The sequence below is a fragment of the Mustela nivalis genome (genome assembly GCF_964662115.1).
Source record: "Mustela nivalis genome assembly, chromosome: 6".
Lineage (NCBI taxonomy): Eukaryota > Metazoa > Chordata > Mammalia > Carnivora > Mustelidae > Mustela > Mustela nivalis.
The window spans coordinates 106946480-106952479 of NC_139025.1; the positions used below are offsets into that span (position 1 = coordinate 106946480).

A 6000-nucleotide genomic window follows, 5' to 3' on the forward strand; every position below is an offset into this window, starting at 1 on the left:
GGAAGCAGGCTCCCCGCTGAGCAGAGAGCCCAATGTGGGGCACCATCCCAGGACCCTGAGATCATGACCTGAGCGGAAGGCAAAGGCTTAACCCACTAAGCCACCCAGGTGCCCTGAAATGTCCTGTTTTTTAGGAAACAACACTGAAGTACTGGGGGAGGTAGGTAAAGGGGCATTATGTCTACAGCTTAACTCTGAAAAGGCTCTGAAAAACTACAACAACATTTGTATGTGTGCATGCATGAGTGTGTGTGTGTGTGTGTGTGCGCGCGCGCATGTCTATGTGTGTGGAGAGAGAGCACGAAAGAGAAGGATAAAGCAAGTGGGGCAAATAGTTAATATTTGTAGAATTTGGGTTAAAGATGCAAATTATTTAAGTTATTCTTTTTTTTTTAAAGATTTTATTTATTTATTTGACAGAGAAAGATCACAAGTAGGCAGAGAGAGAGAAGGGGGAAGCAGGCTCCCTGCTGAGCAGAGAGCCCGATGTGGGGCTCGATCCCAGGACCCTGAGATCATGACCTGAGCCGAAGGCAGAGGCTTTAACCCACTGAGCCACCCAGGCGCCCCTATTTAAGTTATTCTTGCAACTCTTCCATAAATCTGCATTATTTCATAATAAAAAGTTAAAAAGGGGAAAGTGAGTTAAGGAAGCCATGACAAGGAGCTGTTTAGAGACCAAACAGTTGGGCTTCTGGGTATCAGATTCTGAATGGGATTTGGGAGAGGGTAGGCTCAAAATGCAGCTCTGAAGGCCTCTGGAGGCGTAGGGAAAGCCTGGTGAAAGTAGGCTCTCCGGTCAGAGTGCCAGGATTCCTTTCTCAGGTCTGCCCCTTCACAACCAGTCACTGACTTAGGTTATTTTCATTTCTCTCTCCTCCAAGTTCTTCACCTGCACAACAGGAATGATGGGAGTATGTGCCCCACAGACGTGGAAGGGGATGAAAGGACAGGGTACGGGTCAGTCGCGACGCCCAGCAATGCCCAGGACAACCACCCAATGACAACTAACATCAGCCGCAAGGTGAGTTGACAGCTGGGACAGGGAGAAGGCAGGAGGTCAGCAGAGGAAGAGAAGAACGCCAAGAACAGGACCCCCCAGAATCCCACGTCCGGAAGTCTGGGGGAAACAGGAGGTAAAGAGGATTGAGCTGCTGGTGGATAACCAGTGACACGGAGACAAGGGAAGAGAGAGATCCAGGCAGCAGGCGGCAGGGCAGATCAAGGAGGGAAAGACAGAAACAGGCCTCAGCTCTGCCACCAGGACACCACTGCGGGAGCTCCACAAGAAAGCAGTTTCAGCACAAAGGTGAGGGTGGGGCCAGACAAATGAGTGGGCAGTCGGAGGAGGGAAACCCAGAAGACAGCAGAACCCGGCAGCAGGGTGCACACGACACAGCCAGACACTGGAGCCTTTGCCCTAAGTGCTCTTGAAATGAATTTAAAATTAACAAAAACCTGGGCCACCTGGGGGCTCAGTTGGTTAAGGTTAAGGTGTCTGCCTTCGGCTCAAGTCACAACCTCAGGGTCCTGGGATTCAGCCTCACATCCGGTTACCTGCTCAGTGGGGAGTCTACTTACCCCTCTCCCTTTGCCTCTGCCCCTACTAATGTGCGCACGCTCGCGCTCTCTCTCTTTCTGCCGTAAATAAATAAAAAATCTTAATAAAAATTAACAAAAACTGGAAATTGTGCTCCTCGGTCACATTAGCCACATTTCACATGCTCAGTAGTCACACTGTGGCCAGTGACAATCACACTGGACAGCGCAGGTACAAGATATTTCCAACATCACAGAAAGTTCTAGTGGACAGAGTTGGGGCTCTAGCAGTTTCTTTTATTATGAGAAAGATGACTTGCACATACGGTGGGGTGAGAGTTGGGCAGAGTAAGGAGGGACCAAAAAAGCTGAAGAGAGGGAATAACCGACAAAGCAAGCGCTCTCATGAGGTAAGAAGGAAGGGCAGAAGTCCAGAGAATGGAGAGTGTGCAGTATATATGGGTTAATTATGGGGAGGGGACTTGTTTTTGCCTCACAGAAAGAGGAAATAAAGAAGGACAAAGATGGGTAAAGAGAAATGTTTGGGGGGAGCCTGAGTGGCTCAGTCAGTTAAATGTCTGCCTTAGACTCAGGTCATGATCCTGAGCCCTGGGATCGAGCCCCTTAGTGGGCTCCCTGCTCAGCAGGGAGTCTGCTTCTCCCTCTGCCCCTCACCTTGCTTGTGCTCTCTCTCTCTCCAATAAATAAATAAAATCTTTAAAAAAAAAAGAAAGAAAGAAAAATGTATGGGGTGGTAAGGTAGGTACAATGACAGCTTATATGGAGGCAGAGGGCAGTAAACCAGGATGTGGACATCCTTCATCTCTTAGTGAAAAGGGGCTGCTGAAAGGAAACTGACTGGAAGTGTAAGAAATGGGAAGATCTGGCACAACCTCTAAAGGAATGCAGTCGTGAGTTAATAAAAGATGGATTTTTTTTTTTCCATAGAAAAGCAAGACCTAGGTGTAATTAGAGCCAGCATAAATTTGCAGTGGAACCAGTCCACAGGTCTTTGTGACTTTCTCCTGGATAACTTGGCAGGCTGGGAAAAGAAAAAGTAGATAATGAGGGTGATTTTGGATTGAGGACTGGAATATGAGAAGCTCAATATGTTAAGAATAAAGATTCCAGGATTCCAGACAGAACAGAAATGGCTGGCAACATCTAGACTCCAAGCGGAGAAACGGAGCCATAAGGGGATTGGAACAGCAAGCAATTAAGGGACCAGAGTCCTCAATAATGGTTAAAATCCTGTGCTGTAAGTAGAAAGAATCAGCTGAGCAGACTAAAGTCCAGATCTTGAAGGTAGAAAAAATTCTCCAAACGAAACAAACCCAAAATGCAAGTGGTTGACGTTAAGTGGACATTAAGGCCATAGGAGTTGAAGACCCTGAGGAACTTCAAGGTCAATGAGTTAACAGAGCCTCAATATAAACCTCAATGTCATGGGCAAGAGACAAGGTAGAGAAGAGAACCAAGCCAGTTGCTCGTGTTTATCTGTCTGTTACTTTTTTGTAGCATCAAGGGAAGTTCTTGCCAAACTGGGGTATACATCAGAATCACCCACAGAACTCAGTTTTCTCTCCCCATCTTCCTTCCTCCTCCTTCTTCTTTTTGGGTTTGTTTTTAAAATAAGGATTTGTAGGTCTTGCCCATTTTGATGATTCTCATTTGGTGTGTTTGAGAGAGTCTAAAGTGCCACATTTTTTTCACAATACTCTGGGTCATTCTAAGAAACCACCAGGTTTAGCAAGCACTGATCCAGAACATAAGAAGGAGGGTATAGGGCATTGAGCAGACAGCATGACCTTGTGAACAGAAGACTTTGTTAGTGAACGGGTTAATGGTTTGGAGGTAGCACTGAGAAGCAGGAAATCCAATCCCTGCTCCGGTGAGACCGAGACAGGAGAGGGCTATTCTGAGAGAAACTGTTCACTCAGGCTCTGGTGCTAGGGGAGGGACGGAAGATAGGCTCAGCTGCAGAAAAATGAAAATTCAGGAGTATCGCTGTAGGATGTGAGAAACAAGAGACTGAAAGGCAGGTTTGGAGACACAAAGGCCAGTGGCCTAGAGAGAGAGAAAGTGGACTAGTTTGTCCCTGAGGTTCCCAAGTGTAATGAAGTATGATTCACTAAAGATTTGTATGGCTTAGTGGCTGAATTCCTGCAGCAAGGATTTTTCTGTCTGAATGCTATCAGATTTTTAACACGTAAACCATTAGAGATTATTAAACCATCAGGTAAACAAGCTTACAGAAGCTTATTCATTAACACTGAAAATGTCTTCCCAGCCCACATTTTTATACAGATGAAATCAGATTGGAATGAACATTAAGGATTTAGAGCAGAAAGCCAGAAGAGGCAACCCCAAGGACCTATGAGAGGGACAGGGTACTTTCTCCTTCCCCTCTTCTTGGAAGAGGGAAGTTTATGTACTGAGAATATACAAAGGGGCCTGAGTGTCTTTTTAGCACCAGCCAGTGCTAAAAATAGAAAAGGTGTCACAGCTTACTGGGTCTCAGAGGTACCTTCCTCCCAATACACACACTCCATGACAAGGCCCCCACCGGAACACAGTGGGCAAACCCTAGGGATGGTTCTCAGTAAAGAATCTATTTACTTTCACAAACCCAACTATTTAAAGAGCAAGCTGCAAATGTTTGCCCCTGCTTCCCAGAGAGCTGCACTCCTGTGGACTCAAATCATTCTAGCGTTATTTCTGGTTACTCCTATGAAATAATTCCTATCACTGACATACACAGACTTTAAGATGAGAGCGTGAGCACAGCCGGGCACGCGCACACGCGCGCGCGCAGAAACACACACACACACACACACACAACCTCGTGCATACTGAAGAAATGACTCACTTAATTTGCTGCTGCCTGCCACTGTTGGGTTTTGATTTTACCTGTTCAAATACAAAGTTTCCTATGAGATTAACTACAGGAAAGAACAACTCGGGAGGATTAACCCTGATTTTGTTCCTGACTTTTAGAGCACCCAAGAGGTTTCAACCTGGGCATCTTGAGAAGGCACTCTCTGGGCCACCCACGGTTTTCTGTCCATTATCTTCCATAAAACGACAACATTTCTTGCCACTTTGAGAGCCAATTAATGGAAACCCCTTGTCTAACAAACATGATTGAGTCCTGTAGATCCTGTTCCTGCAGAACCCTACTTTGGGACCCTTTCTCAGCTTACAGTGCAAGGGAACAACAGCACTGTGGAACCGCAAAGAGCCCAAGCCTCTCCCTTCAATGAGAAAGGGGTGGGGGGAGGCAGAGAGGTTAACCTGTCCAAGGTCACTCAGCTCTGAGTAGTGGGACGGCTGACTTACCACCACCCCCTGGCAATATGTGCAGCACCCCAGCTCCCCCAGACAGTCCCTCCCGGCTTCTGTTGGTTTGCTAGCACGCAACTCCCCCCGGCCCCCGCAGAAATGCAATGCCAGTTGCGTTCCGTGCCCAACTTCATCCCCTCGCGTCAGCATGCAGTTAACCCTCTCGCCGGCAGCACGTCACATGGGCCACGCGCAGCTCTCTCTCTGCCCCCCAAGCCTATCTCCCCGGCGGCTGCCCCAAGGTCACCGGCCGTCCCAGGGAGCTCCCGCCGCCGGGGAGCGGAGCCCGTCCGACCGGGGGGGGGCCCGGGGCGCGGCACTCACCGGCGCGGGGGGCGGGCGCGCCGCGGCTGCCCATGTCCTCGCCGGCGCGGCTGGGTGCGGCGGCCGCTGGCGCGGGCTGTGCGGGGCGCCCGGCTGCGGGCCCGCGCCGCGGGGAGCGCCGTCCAATCAGCGCGCGCCTGCCGCCTGGCCCGGCGCGCGGCCCGGCCGGGTTCGCGGCTCTCGGGGGGCGCGAGCCGCCGCGCGCCGCCCGAGCCGCTTCCGGGCGCGTTGCCTGGACGCGGTTGCCGTGGCAGCCCGAGCTGGAGGCTTTCCCCGCGCACCCGCGCCCAGCCTGGCGGCGCCGCCCCTCCTCCCTCCGCGTTCCCACACCCAAAATAGCCTCTCCTCGTCGCTGCTGTTTCCCACAGAGCTCTTATCCAAGCGGCTCGGAGTTGGCGGGCGGGGATTTCGCTTATTGGAAAATAAATCCTGTTGTAGGGCTGGATGACTTGAAGGGAGAGGTGTTGAAATGGTGTCTGATTAGGATAATAGCCATGGTGCTTGCACTGTAATTCTCTCCAGAGCCTTCACATTCCTTATTTACTAAACCTCTTTCCCACAAGAAAGCGTCATTTATCTCCCCTCCACTCCCTTCCAGATCGGGGAGAAGCTATTTTATGAGGCCACCGTCTGCTAAGCTGCTCGCGTGCTGACGCCCCACCTGGGCAGGTGAACTTAGCCTCGAGGCTGCCAGGTGCCCTTTAAAGAATCGCCTTGACGGCCCCCGCTGGGTCCAAGGATTGTGTTGCGCCGCAACAGACACGACGCAAGAAGGAACTGCTGCCACCCCTCTTC

The 6000-nt window shown here is 50.4% G+C and overlaps 1 protein-coding gene across 3 annotated transcripts in view; it reads right to left on the reverse strand.

Annotated features, from left to right (window-relative positions):
* The window catches only part of FAM81A (family with sequence similarity 81 member A), an 81266-nt gene extending 75910 nt beyond the window's left edge, over nt 1–5356 (reverse strand). For 2 of the 3 annotated variants that reach the window (XM_082733778.1, XM_082733776.1), the window contains exon 1: nt 5206–5337. The gene's annotated coding sequence lies outside the window, so the exon portion shown is untranslated. Of the gene's footprint in view, nt 1–5205 lie in introns of all 3 variants that reach the window. The other variant, XM_082733777.1, reaches the window with a different exon arrangement.
* Between the last annotated feature and the right edge of the window lie 644 nt (nt 5357–6000).